This window comes from Macrobrachium nipponense, chromosome 11, assembly GCF_015104395.2.
Source record: "Macrobrachium nipponense isolate FS-2020 chromosome 11, ASM1510439v2, whole genome shotgun sequence".
Classification (NCBI taxonomy): Eukaryota; Metazoa; Arthropoda; class Malacostraca; order Decapoda; family Palaemonidae; genus Macrobrachium; species Macrobrachium nipponense.
The window spans coordinates 41,754,870-41,775,164 of record NC_061087.1 but is presented as its reverse complement, the minus strand read 5'-3'; the positions used below and the strand labels follow the sequence as shown (position 1 = coordinate 41,775,164).

The 20,295-nt window shown below is 44.0% G+C and overlaps 2 protein-coding genes across 2 annotated transcripts in view; one reads left to right on the top strand and one right to left on the bottom strand.

The window, feature by feature from the left end:
- LOC135208572 (N-acetylgalactosaminyltransferase 7-like) overlaps positions 1 to 20,295 on the bottom strand; it is a gene marked incomplete in the record, with an annotated part of 305,399 nt that overhangs the window by 65,364 nt on the left and 219,740 nt on the right.
- Positions 1 to 20,295, top strand: part of LOC135205495 (N-acetylgalactosaminyltransferase 7-like) — a 43,760-nt gene that overhangs the window by 17,962 nt on the left and 5,503 nt on the right. The gene's annotated exons all lie outside the window — the stretch shown is intronic.

Here is a 20,295-nt window from a genome sequence, read left to right as displayed (position 1 = left end):
GGAGGAGGGGGAAGGTACCCGACCCACCCCCGAGGGCACGTGACGAGTGAGAGTACCAGTAGGGGAGGGGAGATCCCCACCAGTCCCGTGAGTCACCCCCTCTCATGCAGACTCGGACGCTAGCTGTGAGAAACGAGTCATCACCCATCGACGTGGATGGCAATGTATGGAGGGGGGGAATGGGGGGACGGGAGGGGGACCCCGTAACCGGGTGGCTCACCGTGATCAACCGGTGGTCTTCCCAGCCAGGTGAAAGATACGAGGTGGGGAAGAACCGTCGGAACAACATCAATATCACTGATATAAATAGGATTATTTATAATAATCAATCAAATAAAATTAAAGCGATATCTTAAAGCTAGACTAACACGGGGAACACGAAGCTAAGCAAACAGAAAATTAGGTTAATCGCCGATCTGAAGAAAGGGGTATGTTAGCCTAATTTAACGGTAAAATAAATGATAACAGGGAAGCTAATCGCCATACCGAAGCATGGTGTATGTTAGCCAACCTAGTACCTATAATATTATTAAAGGTAATCAGGAACTAGAGAAGGAAAGAGAGAACATCAGAATAATTAAGATGATATGACTCTCAATCGTGAACTGATAAACTCCTAACAATGTAAGGCGTAGCTAGACTAAGGTCCGAAACGTGCGGTCGGAGCGTGCCCCGTGGAGGCCTAACTAAAAAAACTAACTGCATAAAGATATAGAGACTATGTATAAGTAACCATATCTAAAGTACTGAGAAAAAAGGGAAAATCTCTAACGGTATGGAAGACCGAAAGAGATAACCCGTACCGCCATGCGGTCGAGGGGCATACCGGCCGATAAGGCTCCGAATATGTATAAAACACGAAGATCATCATAAAATGAGATCAGTAACCCCAAACAGTACTTAACTTAGAAGCAGAAGTTGAAGACATCTTGAAATAAATCCAAATAGAGCGAAACACAGCACCGAAAAAATTTTAACGTTTGGTGTAACGCGCGCTATCGAAAGGAATGACGTCTCAGGCGTCGGAGGCGCTCACGGTAGTAGTAGACCGGGAGCTGTAGCACGGCTCCTCCGTAGTTCGGGGTTTTGTCGAAGGAAGAAGCTAAATGGCAAGGGACCTCTGGTAGTGATTCCACTCGCTCCTTACTATACCGACACTTCTATAAGAAGTGAGCGAGCCATTTATCTTGGCATTATATTGTTTCTTTTTTTCTCTAGGATGAATAGCAATATTTATTCTTCAGAAATAGTATCAAAGGAACCATTTCACAGGCCGACACAGGTCAAGCCCAGAAATGCCGTTCTCATTACCAGCCAAAAAATCAGAAGGAAATATTTAAATTCCATAGGCTGCTGCACAGTATGCATTAAGAAATATTGATCTGTGCAGCTCCTACCGTTTCTAAAACCAGGTTATTCCTATAAGCATTTTATCAGTTACTTTCTCCAGCCAAATGTAAGCCCTTAATTAAATGCCAAAGGAAAATTCTATACAGTTACCATAAATGCAGAAATTGAATGACACCTGAAGAAATAAAACTACATTATCTGGAGCACAGTAAGTTATCAGGGATGGCACCTGTTATTCTTATTGAAAATGAATGAGTTCTAGATTAATTACTAAAATTGATTACCGATCTTCAAGATTTTTCATGTGAATTAAACACTTCAATATTTTTTATCAAGTCTGGACATACCAATAGCTTACAACAAGAGATTACTGTCAGCGAATATTTTTCAACTCTTAATAAACTAATTCTTGAACCTTAGTTTTGGTCTAAAGCATGCATTATTGTGTGAAATTTAGGATCCATTAATGGATTTTCATAGACAATTTTTATAATGAGGCGGGTGTTAAACTGAAATCTTACATTGCCAATATTTATGTAGTGAAATCAAATGATTATAAAATGAAGTAGGTATCAAGTGAAATACTTAAAATCAAGAAAGGTATGTAAAAGAGGTTGTATGTTTTCTTAAACCCAAAGTTTTCTTATAATTGTCAAGGTTCATTGTCTGAACTTGAGAAATATCAAAATTAAATGAAAAAAGAAGAAACACAGCATGTAATACAACACTTGATGTGAAGAAATGAGTCAAATACAGTAACCAAAACATAAATAAACTGTTGCATACTTATCACTAGTACAGCAAAATATACATGAATCAAGTGTCAGAGCCTACACATCCATTATACATAGTAATTAAACATAACTTAGGAATTCTACATATTCAGTGTATGTTCTAAATGAAGCTCAGGAATTCTACATTTTCAGTGTATGTTCTAAATGAAGCTCAGTGCCCATGTAGTATCTTATAAAATAAAGTATTGTAAATCCAACGGTACTTGATATAAGAATGATCTGGGGTTACTTGTCAGCTAATATTAATCTTACCACCCCCATCAGTATTGTTATTGTACTTGTTATATATCAAGTCATCATTGCACTGCCACTGGCTCTTGCTCTTGCTCTTGGAACAGTGTGTAGATGAAGTTAAAATTTGCAGGAGAGGCTCGTCAGCCTTTTGAAATTTTTTTGCAATTAAATCCTTTTATGTAAGATTGAATTACAAAAATAATCATCTGATAAGAATAAGTGCACTTCAAAGAGTTTTTGCCTAGTTTTCAGTAATGTGTGCACTGTGTTGGGCTTGTTTTTTGCTGGATTTCCTTTATTAGCACATGTAGGCTTTGTGTTTGATTTATTGATGCTTTTTCTCATATTGCTGCTTTCATTTACATTATAAAAATTTTTGATGGCATATTTATTTTGAATATAATGTAACTATTTGTATCCATATAACAGATTAAAAATGATTTCCACATAAGTAACCTACCAAGTAATTACATAGCTATGGTTTCTACTAGCAAAGCTGCCTTTTTTTTCTCCCTCGCAATAGCAATTCAATTGTTATGTGTAGGTGACAGGCTCCACCCACTATCGGATCACTCGGGGAAACAACCAGCCAGTTAGTTCAGTTGTGTTTCAGCCACTGTTTGTCATGCATAGACCATTGCAGTAGCCTCTTTCTTGTACTTCAGTTGTCTTGACTGGACTTTGGTGAAGTATTATTGCATTATTTAATGAAGCCTTGATTAGCTTATTAGCATGTAGGATCAGGTTTTTCGTATTATGTCTGATTCTAGTTCCTCTAGCCTTCGCTATTGCAGTGAAGGTTGTAAGACCAGATTGACTAAATCTTGCTATGATTCACATTCAGTTTATAGTAAGTGTAGGGGCCAGGAGTGTAGTAGAGAGAAAACTTGTGCTGAATGTAATGTTTGGGATGAGAAAAGTGGGAGTTCTTAGATCTCACCTAGACAAGTTAGAAAGGTATAGGAAGAGGAAAGCTGAGAGCAGATCACACAGCCTAGAAACAACTCCTTAGCCTAGGTTAGAAGTTAGCCCTGCTATTCCTTCTCCTATTCCCGACTTTTCTCCTAATCCTTGTCCTCCTACTGTTCATCCACCTACTCCCATTCCTAGGACCTTTACTTCTAACCTAATGCCATTGCCAGTCTTTAAGTTAGGTTTAACAAGGAAATTAATCTTGTACTTGTGCATACAGTGATGGAGTTAGGAGCGTCACTGAAAGCATTAATGGACAAAGTGACAGTTTAGTGCAAGTGGAGGAGGTGGTTATCCGTCGTGTTGATTCTCTCAGACCAAAGTCCCTGCCATACTCTCTTAAACTGGGAGAAGACATGCTGGAAGTCCAAGGGAGGCTGATGGGGTTTTGTCCACGGGCAGTGCCCCCTCAGTTGAGCCTGTTGCATGTTCCCAGGTATCGACAGATAGCCACTGGAAAGGTGTCTATTTGGATGTTCACCAGTTGTGGGTCCCTCGGTTCCTGCCTCAGTCCAGCATCCATATTCCACATGGGACAATCCGGAGGCCGCCTCTCCTGAATGCCCTTACCTGTACCCCGAGCACCCTTCGTCATTGCCAGCTCTTCAGTACTAGTCTCCAGCTTCATAGTGCCAAGGGCCCACTTCCAGACCCTGGTCTCCTACTTTAGATCAAGATGAACCATCATTTGCTCCCATTAAACAGCAGTTGGATGTGATAATGAACTCACCAAGACTGCTCATGATATGACCCTGTCTCTGATCTCATCAGAAGAAGAAGAGTGTGATCAAGATCCTGCTCCTCCTTCGGCCTGTGCAGCTCTTCTTCAGTATCTGCTAGCGAGCTATCCCACCTTTTTTGCACCAACTGCCTCGGTCTCTCCTGCCTCGACCTTTTTGATGAGAATCCATCTGGAGGACAGAACTAGACTCCCCAAGGTGTTGCTTTTGTCATTCTTTCAAGAAGGCTTCTAAGGACATCAGAGATTGGTTTTCTGCTAAGAAGGAGTAAGGGAAAGCATCCTTCGCCTTTCCTCAATTGTGCTTAGTCCGGAGGAGGTATCTATCCTACATCACGGGGGAAGCTCCTTCTTTGGGAGTCACTGCCTCCTTCCAAGGGGACTTCTCCTGCCTCATCAACTTCCTGAAGTTCTGCTTTCTCATCGGTGAAGATAATGTTTTCATCATTGTGAACTAGACCACCTTGTTAAGGACCTCTTCAAGGTGTTCAAAGTTGGAGCTCAGGCCAAGAAGATTGAAGATTTCAATGACTTAGTGGGAGACATTGCCTCAGATTGGCTGGGTGGGGGAGGTCTTGTCCTGCACAGAGAAGGCAATTAGTGATGGTTCTCTTGAGCTTGCGACTTATTTTTTCTCCCTTAGAATAATGAAAAAGAGAAAACTTTAGTGCTCCTTTATCACTAAAGTAGTCACTCAGACACAGAGATCAATCCTTTTGTCTTTTGCCCAGGATTTACTGTTGCAATCTTCCAAACACCCTAAGCATTTGTCTGTTTGCTTTCAAGAAAGCCTCTCCACTCCAGCAGCAGCTCTTTTGTGGAAGTAAGCCGAGGTCACATCCTAGGACCTGCTACAATATCAGAACTGTGGATTATCAAGGTTCTGTAGGAAGTCTACACCATACCATTCATAAAGAGCCCCCCCCTCCCCCCCCCCCACTTTAGTTTCTTCTCTCATCGCGTTGATGGCCTATTGAGCAACTCAAAGAAACATTCTGGCCTTCTGGAGGAAGTTTCCTCCTTTAATCTAAAGAGGGCCATAGAAGAGGTCAAGGACATCAGCACAGAGGGCTTCTACAACCATCTTTTTTGTGGTCCCCAAAACATCAGGGAGTTTAAGACTAGTCCTCAATACAAGCACAAGTTCTAGATGTTTACGAACCACTGTCTTTTCATCCAGGCTTCAGGAAGCATCAAAGATTCACCTCTCAGGACCAAGTCTTCAAGTTTCTGCCTCTTTGCTTTGACCTTTCTACAGCACCTCAGGTTTTCACTCATGCCCTTGCTCCTGTAGCAAAATGGCCACATTTATTAGATATAAACATCAGTCTGTATCTGGAGGACTGGCTTCTTCAATCCCTTTCGAGGGAAAAGTGCATGAAGGACCTGTGCAAGATTCTTCTCTCAAGAATTGGGCATCTCATCAACTTCCAAAAGTCCCAGTTGACCCCATTGCAAGAGATCCTCTATTTGGGGATGATTCTCAACTCCGTACTTTTCTGGCTTTTCCATCTTAAGAGAATCGACATCTTCCTTCAGATGGTCTGCAACTTTCTAGCCCTCTTGTCTTCCTTGGCCTACTAGTGGATGAGCCTACTAGGCAAACTTCATATGAGAGTCCTTCAATTCTTCCTCAAGGCCAACTGGAACTGGAAGACACAGTAGGACACCTGTGTGTGTTTCCAGTCACCACAGAAATCAAATCAGACCTATGATAGTGGCCTTCTGAAGAGAGGCTTTCGGAGGGAAAGTCCCTTCATCCTCTAAGCCGTAACCTAGACTCCTACTCAAGTTGCTTCAGACCTAGTCTGGGGAGCCCTTCTGGGAAACTAGAAAATTTCCGGGACGTGGTCCCCGAACAGAACCTTCGCATAAACGTCAGAGAGCTGAAAGCGGCTCACTTAGGGCTTCAGTTCTTCTTGACCATGGTTTGCAACAAGACAGAAGTAGTCCATGCAGACTATATCACGGCCTTAACGTAAATTCGAAAGCAAGGTAACACTCATTCATTTTCTTTTTGCCAGGCAGCAAGAGATCTTCTCTTATGAGCAGATCAAAATCTAGTGACATTGGTCACTCAGTTTATTCAGGGGAAATTGAATGAATGTTTTAGCAGAGGAGCTGAGTCATCAAAAGCAGGTCCTTCCCTCAGAATGGACCCTGGATCCCCTGGTTTGTCTGGATTTTTGGAAACTATAGGGCAGACAAACATTAGACCTACATATTTGCCACCTCCAAGAGCAGTGCCTTCCTCTCTCTTGCCCTCCAGCCCCGGATCCTCTTGCTTGGGTAATGGATGCCATGCTTCAAGATTGGTTTGATCTGCATCTATATACCTTCCCTCTCTTCAGCATGGTTAGGGAGGAGATCAACAAGTTTCAAAATCATCACAACCCAAATATAACCCTCATAGCCCTGTTTTGGCCGTTGAAGTAGTGGTTCCCAGACCATCTACGGTTATAGATGGACTTCCCATGAATGCTTCCCCAAAAACTGCATTTACTCAACCCCACTTTAAGAGACACCACGAGAGGTTGTCCGCGCTTGCTCAGATAGGCTTCAGGTTGTCTGCAAGCTTGTCAGAGCAATTGGATTTTCAAGAGGAGTGGCAAAGGCTATTGCATGGTGCAGGCTTAACTCTTCTAGCCTTGTTAGACAAGGCTAAGTGGGCAGTCATAGGTTGATGGTGTACCAGTGGACCCCTTATTCGCGTTCTCTGGATTCGCGGACTCACTCATTTGCAGATTTCTCTCTGGAACATTACCCCACATTATTTGCAGGAAATTTGGCTATTCACTGTATATTTCTATGAAATATCCACAAATTCATGTTTTTTTTTATAATTTTTATCATAAAATGCACTTTTTGTGATAAAACTATTAAAAAAACTAGGTATAAGAAATGTTACTGGGTTTTTATTGAGTTTTAACTAACCAAATAAGAGGTTTAAAGCATTTTCATAGGGGTTCCAACTATTCGCGGGTTCTAACTATTCAGGGGGGCTCTGGTACACATCCCCCTGTAAATACGGGGGACCACTGTATAACTCAGAATGATGATTTCATCCTATATTTGAGGAACTCTAGAAATTTGTCCTCTTCCACCATTATGGGATATCGAGCTCACATTGTAAGCATGGAGACATAGACCTTTCTTCAAATTTGGACCTTAACGACCTCATAAAGTCCTTTGATACGTATGTCCAAGCAGAAGAAGGACGTCCTAGTCTCTTGGAACCTGGACATAGTATTAAAAGTGGCTGCCAGGTTCTAAATTTTGAACATCTTCTCTCCGCTTCTCTGAGGAATCTCACTCATACATATACCTTTTTTCAAATATGGATCTTAACGACCTCATCAAGTCCTCTGATACGTCCAGGCAGAAGAAGGATGACCTAGTCTCTTGGAGCCTAGATGTAGTATTGAAATTGGCTGACAGGTTCTACCTTTGAACCCCTTCGCTCTGCTTCTCTTAAGACAATTCCTCGTGTCTCCAGGACTTTTAGCCAAGAACAAGAACCTGTTCAAGTCCTGGCCTCGTTCTTTTATTAAGAGTTTAATGGACATCCTTGTCTCCAAAGAAGAAGAGAGAGAACTCTGTCCTGTTGGAGCTTTGAGGTATTACCTCAGGAGGACTGAAAAGATGAGAGGTCAATCCAGTAATCTCAGGTGTTCAATTAAGAACCTGTCGAGTCCTCTTACTAAGAACGCATTGTTGTTCTTCCTAAGGGATTTGATTATGGAGGCTCATCCACAGATTCAGAAGGACATTTTGCCTACTTTTAAAGTGAAAGCCCATGAAGTCAGAGCAGTGTCTACCTCTTTAGTTTTCAAGCCTAATATGTCCCTCTCCTCCATTCCTATTGGAAGTGCAAATTGGTTTTTGCATGTCACTATTTAAAGCAGGTAGAAATAGTTTATTAATTGCAGTACCTTGGGACTGTTAGTGGTTGCTGGCATGGTATTGGGGGAGGATTCATAGAAAGCACACTTTTTCTCCTACTATTCAATTGCCTTGAAGTAGGGTTTTAAGTTTTGTGGAGCCTGCAAGTACAGTGCACCTGGAGTACCAACCAGTCTTAGTGGATGGGTTGTGGTATTTTTGAGATAAGTGACAGCATTGTCTGGTGGTTTTTAATTAGGTACTGTGCCCAGGGCAAGGGCACCATTGTATGCTTTGCTAACCGTCAGGCTTATCCTTTGCTGCAAAGCTCCCACTGAAGTAGAGGCGACCCACGGCTCAACTGCCATGCCATTACAGGTTAAGATGAGCACCAAACAGAGGCAGTATTCACCTGCAGTAACTCTCTTACCAGGTAAGGTAATAACAAGCATTGCATCAATGCTGACCAATAATTGTCTATTTCAAAGTCATTACCATGCTTTAATGTTTTGGAGTAGAATATATCCATGTATCCCACCTCCATTCAATGTGGGATTCAGCTATGTAATTACTAAGTTACTTATATGAAAATGATCTTTTCATAATAAAATTAAATTTTATATATACTTACCTAGTAATTATGGAATCGAAGCCCACCCTCCTCCCTTCTCATGGACAAACACAATTGAACTAATCAGCTGGTAGTTTCCCTGAGTGCTCCAATAGTGCTCGGATTCTGTCACCTACACAAAACAATTGAATCACTACTGTGACATTTTAAAAAAAGGCTGCCACACGAATAGAAACCTTAGCTATGTAATTACTTGTTAAGTATACGTATATGAAACTTAATGTCGTGCAATGTAGGCATTACTTAAGGTTCTGTGCAATGTCCCTTCAGCCCTTCATTCCTTTTCATACAATCAACTTACCTGTCAGATATATACATAGCTAAGACTCCGTCGTCCCCGACAGAAATTCAAATTTCGCGGCACGCTGCAGGTAGGTCAGGTGATCTACCGTCCTGCCCTGGGTGGCAGGATTAGGAACCATTCCTGTTTTCTATCATATTTTTTCTGTCGCTTGGAATGTAAACAACGTTTGCAGTTCCTCCTGACTTGATTTTTGGATTTCATCGCCATCGATCTTCTGGGCTATCTTTTGCAGGGAAGTACTGGATCTTTGGTTCGGCATACGCATATTAATTTGTTTTGATAACTTTGGCTTCGAAAATTTCGAAGAATTGTTTACGTGTAACTACCGAACTTTTCGGTAGACAATCACATAGTTTGCAAGAAGGAAAATTTTAATATTTATTCATATTAACGTGTAATAAATGTTAGAATTGATTGAGCTAACTTCCTTCTTGACGATGTAAGGAAAGAATAGTTACGCTTCCTTTAGAAGTTTATATAGCTCTCGTACTAACGAGCAGTTAGAGCATTAACATTACTAGTAGTGTGGTATCCTCATCTTCTTACTTCACAGAATCTTCAAATTCATATTGCAATTTGAAGACAAAGGAATGTAGCTCAAAATACGAGCTATTGAAAGGTAAGAAGTGATTTTACTGTTAGTGCAGTGGAGGGTGCGTTCTGTTCGGCTCTGTTTCGCTCCCAGGCCTAGACCTCTTCCAAGCTCACATACCCAGAGGAGAAGGAAAGTCGAAAGCCTTACGGAGGTTATGGAGAATCCCCACCGATCAGGCGTCCCACCCCTCGGCAGGATCTGTAGAACGTCCCAGACTGCCAAGTTCGCCATTGGAAAGGCGTCCTAATTAGTAGAGGGTACGTTCGATCGGCTCTGTCTCGCTCTCAGGCCTAGACCTCTTCCAAACTCACAAGCCCAGAGGAGAAGGAAAGTCGAAAGCCTTACGGAGGTTATGGAGAAATCCCCACCGATCGGGCGTTCCCGGGGTCGGCAGGATCTGTAAAACGTCCCAGACCTTGCCCAAGGGATACGCCATTGCAAAGGCAGCCTTTAAAAAGTGCGTCTGTTCTTCCGTTTATTTCTTTCATCTTACATCCGAAAAAGACGAAGAATGTACATGTTAGAAGTTCGGACGATCTGGCTCGTTCTCTGAATAAGAGAACACTGACTCACTAAGCGAGAGGCTGAGAGCCAGCCAGCAAGCTAGCACGAGCCACGTTCCAACAGCCAGCAGCGAGCCGCGTTCCAACAGACTAGCGCGAGCCGCGTTCCAACAGACTAGCGCGAGCCTCGTTCATACAGATAAACGCGAGCCCGTCGTTCCAGCAACTGAGTGCGAGCCGCGTTCCAGAACTTTTTCTTGGCGCAAGGCGCCTTCAAAGAGAAAACAGACGGCTTAACTAAGGAGCCTTATAGTAGAATGGCAATCAGAAGGATGCTTCCCATTGAACGTTTTCTGGCAAGAGGCTCGTATAACAAGACTAGAGGCGCTCGGATCTATTAGGGCGCACGGGACCTTCCACGCAAGCGGAACGTTCCAGGAGCGAGTCTCCTGTCTAGCGTGCGGAACATTCCGGGCGCGCGGAACTATCCAGACGCTAGGCGCAAGGATCCAGACGCCAGGCGTCAGAAGATTTCAAAAATCTTCATTAGAGAGAGAGGTCAGTCGCGAGACTCCTCTTTGAATTTTTAACTTGAACAACTTTCCCCTGGCAAATGTGCAAGATGTCGCACAGGCGGCAGTTGCTTTTGTCAGAAGGATTCTGATACTAAGAGAAGCCCCTTTTCATTATTCAGAAGACTTCTTTGTTAGGCAGTTCCTCTCAATGCGACTCTCTCCTTCATCCATGCTCTTCCCTCGTTTTTGAGGAGGCAAGAGCTTTGGGAGTTTTTCTTAATAAGATCTCATCGATGTTTGGGTATGATGGCGGATAGAAAATATCTACTTCCTTCCGTAAACCCTAGTGATGAACAGGAATTCTGTCTCTTCCGCGATTTATGAAGAAATCACGAAGATATAAAGAGTTCCTTGATTAACTTCGTTCCTTAAGGATATATATATATATACTCTCTATCGTTCTATTAACGAAAAGAACGAAGATAGTAGAAGGTAGTAGAGTTTCTGCTGTATGAGAATACGATACGGTCAATTCATAAACACATTTTACCGTAGTACTTCTTTTCTGTGCAAACTTCAATTACAAGTATTCCTTCTACGTCTTTCCTAGGAAGGACTACGCTTAAAGGGATTGTTAAGACTACACCTACTTAGCTTCTAGATTTATCGAAGTCTTGTTTCGCTTAAATATGCTTTAATAAGAACTTCCTGAAGTTCGATAATAATTTTATTAAATTCCTTTATTAATTGGAGTAGCTGGCAACTCTGGAAGAGTAAGCGGGGACTGCTTTCGCTGAGAGCCTGAGACCAACGCAGTACGCCTATGCCAGTTATGACTTACTGTCAGTACCATGTAGGTGTCAGTCATGAGCGGTCGGGCGAATCTCTCTCTCCTGCGGGATGGAATAACTTTCCGTATCTCTCCCCTACAATCGCGGTCTTAACCTCGGATTGAGGGGATAGTTAAGCTAACATAAATAAATATTGTATGCCTTTTGCTAAGAAGCTTTCAATAAGAGAGATAGTACAACCTTTCAATGCGGTTTACCGTAGGTAACATTATTAAAGGATTCTATCGCAGCAGAACATTATATATGTAATGCTCTCAGGCTTACGAAAGCATTGCTTATTAGAGTACCTGCTCAGAAGAAGATGGATGAGTCGGATGGGAACATTCTGGGCAGAACTTGTTTCCTGAATGGACTATACTACTATATAAAGTTTTTTCCTACTAAGAACGGAATTAACATGTGAAAGGATGTCGGGTACCATAAAGGCACAGTTCTGGCACATAACATAAAAAGAATTAGAAGAAAGCGCCAGTCTGGCGCAACGCGCCAGAAGTACCAACCTGGCGCAATGCTCCAGAAGCGCCAGCCTGGCGCAAAATTTGCGCCAGAAGCGCCAGCCTGGCAGCAGTGAGCCAAGAGCACCATCCAAGATTTTCTCGTTTTAGCGAGTTATTAACCTAGGAGTCCAGTAGACTCTCCGACACCAAGCTCGGTAACGGCAAGATTCGTTCCTGATTTCGTTACCCATTTAATCACTTAGGCCATTTCCACGACACTCTCATATCGCATAGAGCATCGAGAATCTCTTTTTTTTCGCTCCTATTCGCGTTAACAAAGAGATCTTTCGATCGACGATAATAAACTGTTAACATGTTTAACATTTATTGGAAAGAGTTGTGAGAAGACGAACAGGCTTCCTATAGACTGCTTCCTTTTCCTACTTCTCCCCCGATTGAAGATGACGTTGGGAAAAGCTTCAAGGAAGATTATCTTGCCAGTACAAGAGCAATTGGCCTCTTTGGTGGGAGTGTTAGCGCCTCGTAGGAAGGACGTTGCGCTTCCAATCAAGAAGTCTCGTCCTCTCCCCTGCGAAGCGAGAGGCGTCATGCAGACGTGAAGCTTCCAAACATATCGCAGAGGCTTCGGTTTTCGAGAGCGAGATCGGGAGAATCTTACGGAAGACACGTAACGCCAGAGAGACGTGAGACGTCGTCAAGACATGAATAGTCATTTAAAGCTGCTTTTAGACGCGAGGCTCCAACCAAAATTTTGGCGCCAGTTAGGACGCCTTTTGAGAGCGAAGCGTCTTCCAGGCGCGAGGCGTCATCCAGACGTCAGCAGCCACACAACGGGAGGCGTCAGCCAGGACGCTTGGCTGACTACAAGCGTCATCCAAGCGGAAGCGTCATCCATTTATGGAGAGAAGCCTGGGCTGTTGGCGCCTTCCAGGACTATTAAAGCGGGGAAGAGGAAGGAATATCATTCCCTTAGCCCCTCTCCTATTAGGAGTTTGTCTCCTCCAGAGGAAAGACTACTGAATTAGCAGCGGAGACTCATCTAGACCCCGAGTTAGAAGTAAACTCGGAGGAGGAGTATCAAGGAAGAGAAGGACTGTCGAACTATAATGTTTTGACAGCCTTGCTTCTAGAGGAGTATGGAGACGACTTGACTCCTGCCTCTCCTCCTTCTCCAGCGCTCTCTTTTCTCGCGCTCATTTTTCTCGAGTGCAAAGACGAAGAAATCTTCGTTTTTTCTTAGAATGAAGCCCGCCATTTCGATGAAGAGGGCTCTTTCAGTCTTTAGACTCTTGGATGAAGTTGAAGAAGGAGTTAGTTAGAACGGTCTTCTGCATGCCTCCAGCGAGACTAGCTGGTAAAAGAGGCATTTGATATCAGACGGGAGAGAATATGGGTATTTCTCTTCCGTCTACGTCAGAAGCGGACTTTTCGACCTTAGTTGACGCTTCACGTAGACAAGGTTTGAACTCTGCCCGTATAACTTGGGGCATTTCAGAACTGGACCATCTCCTCAAGGGACTCTTTCATGTATTGGAAGTTTTCAACTTCTTAGATTGGTTTCCTTGGGGTGATGTCCAAGAAAGCCCATGATTCTGAAGGACTCGAACCAGAAGTCCTTCTGTGTATTTTGTCTTGTATAGACAAGCGGTTCAGGATGGCTCGGTTGAGATCTCCTCTTTGTTTGGAGCAGGTCTTCTTAAAAAGAGGACAGTAATATAGTGTCTTTTTAACCAAAGCGGTCTCCCACGCTCAGAGGGCAGCGCTTCTGTACTCGCCTTTGTCTGACTTTTTGTTCCCTTCTCAGTAGTGAAGGACATTTCTCGTTCATTAACTGAGAAGGCGACTCAAGACCTTCTGACACAGTCAGTAAGGAAGAAGAAACCTGCAGACAGCCCCAAGAACACTGTCATTGTCTGATGAGGAGAAAGACCGGGCCTACAACCTGACACAGATGCGCTAGATGCGAACATTAGGACAGATCAGAGTGTCCGATGTGGACATTGCCAGACATCCTCGAGACTCTACCAAGCTCGAAGCTCCGGCAAGTGGGGAGGAGCCACCCAGGCGCGAGGCGCCAGGCAGGAGCGAGGCGCCAGGCAGGCGCGAGGTACCAGCCAGCGGCGAAGCTCCAGGCAGGCGCAAGGCGCCACTCCAACCGGGCGCGAGACGCCAGCCAGGCGCGAAGCTCCAGGCAGGCGCAAGGCGCCAGGCAGGCACAAAGCGCCAACCTGGCGCGAGACACCAGCCAGGCGGCGAGGCGCCAGGCAGCGGGCCGAGGTGCCAGCCAGCACCGCCGAAGCTCCAGGCAGGCGCAAGGCGGCCACTCCAACTCCAGGAGGGCTAGACGCCAGCCAGGCCGCAAGGCGGCCAGCCAGGACGCAAGGCGCCAGCCAGGCGGCCAAGGCGCCAGCCATGGGCGAGAGCGCGCCAGGCAGGCACAAAGCCCAGCCATGGCGCGAGCAGCCCAGCCAGGCTCTAGGCGCGAATCTCCAGCTAAGACGCAAAGCGTCATCCAGATGCGAGCGCCAGTCAAGCGAAAGGTACAGACAAGCGCTAGGCGCCAACCAAGAGCGAAGCACCAGCCAGGCGCGAGGTTCCTGCCAGGCTTCAGGCTTCAGTCGGGTGAGATCCATTTCAAGAAAGCCCTGGTCTTCTTTGAAACATGGAGATCTCCTAAGCACTTCATTAGTGACTTGATCCTTCAAACAGCTGAGAATTAAAAGCGCAGGAAGTGCGCGCTTTTGCAAATTCTTGTTCTTTACATAACAATATGTCATATAAGACATATTAGCTGTGTTGTACGGTAGAGGCAATTCTGTGTTGACTTCTCATTACACAAAGGATGTCAAGTTAACCTACGAGAGATCCTCTCTTTTGGTTTATACGTTTCTGCGGATACGTTACTGGGATAAGGAGCCGACACTGATCCTTAACTTTGAGTTAAAGTTTTTTAACTTAGTGAAATTATTGGGGTTTTTGAAAGGAGTGTGGGGATAACTCTTTCCAATTTGAGCGCGAACCCTCGTGTTAGGATCAGGTGATCGGGATCGGTGTTGCGCTCCTTCATAAGGTGTATTGTCATATAAGTGGATCAGCACCCATTGACAAAGTCCTTTCAGGCTCTGCCGAGTAAGTGGATAAGACCCCTTCGGCAGACCCACAAGAACTCTTGGCCATAGATCACATATCTCGCTAAAGTTTCTTGAGGTGATGCAGACTACTGGGCAAACACCCACGAAGTCTACCACCTATCAGGTAGGAACCAAGGTTTTAATTATACCTACAACATATGTTGTTTACCTGTCTATTCCATATAGTAGCTGTCTCTTACCCTCCACCGAAGGGTGCCAATCAGCTATGTATATATCTGACAGGTAAGTTGATTGTATGAAAATGATATTGTTATGATATACAATAAGTTTCATACATACTTACCTGGCAGATATATACGATTAGCCCACCAGCCTCCCCGCAAGGAGACAGGTGGAAGAGAAAAATATGATAGAAAACAGGAATGGTTCCTAATCCTGCCACCCAGGGCAGGACGGTAGATCACCTGACCTACCTGCAGCGTGTGCCGCGAAATTTGAATTTCTGTCGGGGACGACGGAGTCTTAGCTATGTATATATCTGCCAGGTAAGTATGTATGAAACTTTATTGTATCATAACAATATCATTTTACTATACTTCCATTCATATTCTCTTCCATCTTACTTTCCCCCCTCTCCTAACAATTGATTCATAGTGCAACTGTGAGGTTTTCCTCCTGTTACACCTTTCAAACCTTTTTGCTGTCAATTTCTGTTTCAGCGCCAAATGAACTCATAGGTCCCAGCAGTCAGCCTTTGGCCTCAATTATATTTTATTCTCTCAAAGGTACTGTTATACAAAACATTCAGGTATGTCACTTATTAAAAAATGATGTGAGTGACCAGATTTAAATTATGTGCATATGTTTATAGGTGTAATGTTTATAGTATATAAATAAATATAATTGAGAAACATTTGTTTATGCAGCTTTTCATGAGGTATTTGACATTGTAATGCATTTTGCAAAGGTCTTTGCCCTCTTGGTCAAATTTTCAGTTCATTGTTGTTGAAGCTGCTTATAGGATTCATGGATAAGGGGTGAGATTACACCATTGTTTGCTTACTTTAGAATTAGTATTTCTGGAACCATTATTGTAATCTTTGATTTTTGCATATGAAAGGAAGAAGCTCAAAGGATTCATGGATAAGGGGTGAGATTACACCATTGTCTGCTTACTTCAGAATTAGTATTTCTGGAACCATTATTGTAATCTTTGATTTTTGCATTTGAAAGGAAGAAGCACAAATGGTCAGGGTGGCAGGATGGTCTAATGCAGCACAATTGCAAAAAGCTGAAAACTCTCTTAGCCACCTCACCTTTTCAGCTGAAGTTGTGGGATGTCCTGCTTCTTGCTCTTTTGTCATCCCAATCAGAATTAGTGAAGCAACTTTAGGTCTCTTTGTATTTTAAGTAGAAATTTAGCAGATTTAAAAGGAAAACTAGCAAATATAGTAAGATTTCATTATCATGTTTTAAGGTATCCACAAGACTTCAGCAGCCTTGCCAGTGGTAGATAAAAGTGAAATAAATATCCAATAAAAATGATCAAACTTGTGCCATCTGTCTTACCATACCTGTGTTCATGCATAAAGGCAGTCATATGGAGATAAACATACTTATTTAACCGTGATTTGAAAGATCCAAGAAGTGTTATAAAGTTCACATCATTTCCTAGCTATCAAACAGGTGTTCCTTAGGCTATCACAAACTGCTTTTTTTAACATTGTTTATTTTGAAGTTAATGATTACATCAAGATTAAACTAACAGTTGATATTAGTGTCAAGCTTAAAAAATAAATGATCTCGATGATTTGTATCTACCCTTGGTTAGGCCTGATCCTAGTTGCAAGTCGTTCAAGATAAAAGTTTGTAATGCTGATATTAAAGATGAAAATTTATAGTTAAGATAAGAAACAATTATCTACCACCTGTAAGTCTCAAAGCCTCCAAACAAGATAGATTTTCTTGTATTTCATGTAAGCACATCAGCATGTGAAAAAGATTTTGTGCTTTATTTGGGATGCACAGTAATTCCATGCAAGAACAAAGACAACTGGTCATAGAAGGGGGGAGGGGTGAAAGTTTTGTATACTAACCACTTCTGAATCTTTGTATGCTGGGAATCACAGAATCTTCTCTGTTAATTGCCTGCCCTTCAGACCTGGATGCATAATGATAATGAGTACAGTATGTAATGTATTGTACTGTCATATGGGGTATTTTATTTTTGACAGTCAGTTTGTTTTTCTAAATGTTTTTTATAATTATGAGTCGAGAATTTTTCAAGGTGTATATTGCAGAACAATTTTAGATTGTTTACATTTTCAAGATAGTACTTTTAGCAGATGTCTCGTCTCCAAGTGTAGTATTGAAGTTCATCTTGGAATTAACAGAGTATCTGTTATTTATCTGTCTTGCACAGTTTTTCTTGATAAACTGTAGTTTTTTAAATATCTAACTTCCCTGGTAGTTACATATATATAGCTTAATCCCGCCGATTCGTCGCGCGCATGGCAGAAATTCAAAATTCGCGGCTATCGCCGATAGACGGTCAGGTGATCATACCTGTACTGCCTCTATCCAGGTATCTGGAACCATTCCCATTTGTCCTCAGAAATTCCCTGCCATCGCTCGGTGCAGCACGTTTGGAAATTCGCTCTTCTTTGTTTGGGTTTGCTACAATTAGTGAAGTACCCATTTTTTCTTGGTTTTTTCGTTGATGGCTTTCGCTGATTTTGGACTATTCTTGGCTTTTCTTTGTGTTTAGATAGACTTTGTTGTTTTCCGACTTGGAATTTTTTCTCTGATTTTGGTTTTCTCAAGATGGCTGACTCTGTTGTGAGAATGTGTGTGAAGGGGTGCAAGACCCTGCTTCCTAAAGCTGCTCTTGATCCCCACTCAATTTGTAAGCATTGCAGAGGACATGTTTGTACTGTTGAAGATAGATGCAATGAATGTGAGAGTCTGTCGGAGAGAGAATGGAGAGACTATGATAGATATGTGAGACGTTTAGAAAGAGACAGAATTAGGAGAGCTAGATCTTCTAGTGTTCTTTCTTCTAGATCTTCTGATAATCTGCCCCCTTCTAACATATCTAAATCTAATATTCCTAATCTTGATCCTAAGGTAGTAGTACCAGATCCTCCTACGGAGTTGGAGGTAAGTGAACCAACCATGAAGGATATTATGGCCGCGATTTCTGCCTTATGGGTACAAGTGAAATCCCTTACTTCGGATAAGGAAGTGATGTAGGGTGCAGTGCGGGGTTTGCAACGCAAATTCGGTGATAGTGATAGTGCAGTGGAGGGTGCGTCCGTTCGTGTCTGTCATGCTCCTAGCCCTGGACCTCTTCCATGCTCCCCAACCCCTGGGAGAAGGAACGTCGACCGGCTAAGGGAGGTGAGAGACGTTAAACGCGGACGGGCGTCCCCTCGAGTAATCCTGTTGACGCATCCCAGGACACTCTACCTCGCCACAGGAAAGGTGAGATGAGGAAGTGTTCGGATCCTTGCTCTCCTGCCAATATAAGAGGCAAGATGTCGCACAGGCGGCCGTCCCCTTTGGCAGGAGGTAGGGAAGTTTCGGACAAAGAGAGACTTTCGGTGCTTGGGTCTTCGTCTGATGACGCAAGACCTCGACAAGGTTGGCGTCAACCCCTACAGTCAAGACCCCTCAAGAGACGCAAGTCCCCCGTAGCGTTACAACAACCGTCGTGCAGTAATTGGAGCTCGCCGGAGAAGTTCTTATCGGAGGAGGACGACGCATCCGCTCCGAAACAGAGACGCATGACGCACAGTTCTTCGGAAGAAGGAGAAGTTTGCTTTACATCGGTGCATGCTTCTCCCCCTCCCCCAGACTGGGAGGTGTCTTAAAGAGCGTCTCCACCTCGTCGACAAAAGACCACTACTAGTGTCTCCGAAGCGGTAGATGGACGGGCAGTGCCGCCTTCAGTCATTCCCCAACAGCAAGAGGCACCGCAAGCAGCGTTCTTGTCGGGACTTCAACAGTCCATTTCGCCCCTGTTTGACGCCTTCAAGTCACAAGGATTGAAAGGAGAGACGCACAAGAGAGAACCCAAGGACATTAACGGGCCAGTCAAGAGGATACGATCGGAATCGGCTCGGGGAGACGCTTACGGTCAGCGTGACGCGGACTCGCTGCAAGCTGCAGCGGGGGTAGACGCTCCCTCGCAGCAAGCTGGACGCATAACGGAAAGCGTCAAGGAGCGTGACGCTCCGTCACAGGCTGCTGGACGCAGTCAGGACGCAGACAGACAGGACGACGGATGTGATTCTCCCGTTCGTTCGACATCAGACAATGTCAATCCGCTAGAAGAGATCTCGGACTTTGAGACGCAAGAAAATCTGCATGAAGCGGATCTCAAAAGGTTACTTGCGGTCTTGGCAGACTTGTATCCGGCAGACTTCCAGCAAGCAGTTCCTCGAAGTCCACCCTCGCAATTTTTGAAGGGCAGACCTCAGAAGTCTTCCTCCTTCAGGAAGACGGTTTGGCCAGATCGGCCAAGAAAGCTTTGTCTACGCTGAACGATTGGATTCTCAAGAAGGAACAGGGTAGGACTACCTTTTCCTTCCCCCCAACGAGATTGGTCTCTCGATCGAGCGTGTGGTACGAGACTGGGGAAGCTCTCGGATTGGGAGTTCCTTGCTTCCCTCCCAAGGGACTTTTCCAGGCTTGTAGACGCATCGCGTAGGACTGCCATGTCCAAGGCTAAGGTTATGTGGTCCGGGTCAGAAATAGACCACTTGCTGAAAGGCATTTTCAGAACCATTGAAGTCTTCAGCTTAATGGATTGGACTCTTGGAGCTCTCGCTGATGTGTCGGACGACAAGAACGAGACACTGATGCATTTGATTGCCTGTCTCGATAAGGCGGTAAGGGACGGCACTGTCGAGCTAACATCCCTTTTTGCAGCTGGCATTCTTAAGAAGAGGGCTATGTTTTGTTCCTTTCTTTCGTTGGGAGTGACTTTAGCACAGAAGTCAGAGCTTTTATATGCTCCGTTAACGAAACAGCTATTCCCTTCAGAGCTGGTAAAGGACTTGTCGGCTGCTCTTGCGCAACAAGCAACGCAAGACTTGATCACCAGGACTGCTAGGAAGGTACTTCCGGCTAACTTTTTAGCCAGGAAGGAGAAGGAGACGGCTGCAGGAGGACAACCCAGGAAAATCCCTAAGCTGCAACCTAAACCCCGGAAATGATTTTGTCAGCCTCCAGACACGAGTGAGAGCCAGGCTTTACCAATACTGGCAAGAGTGGAAACTAAGGGGAGCGGACGAATAGACAATCGAGGTGCTCAAGGAAGGTTACAAGATCCCCTTCCTAAGGAAGCCCCCTCTTTCGTCTGAACCGTTAGA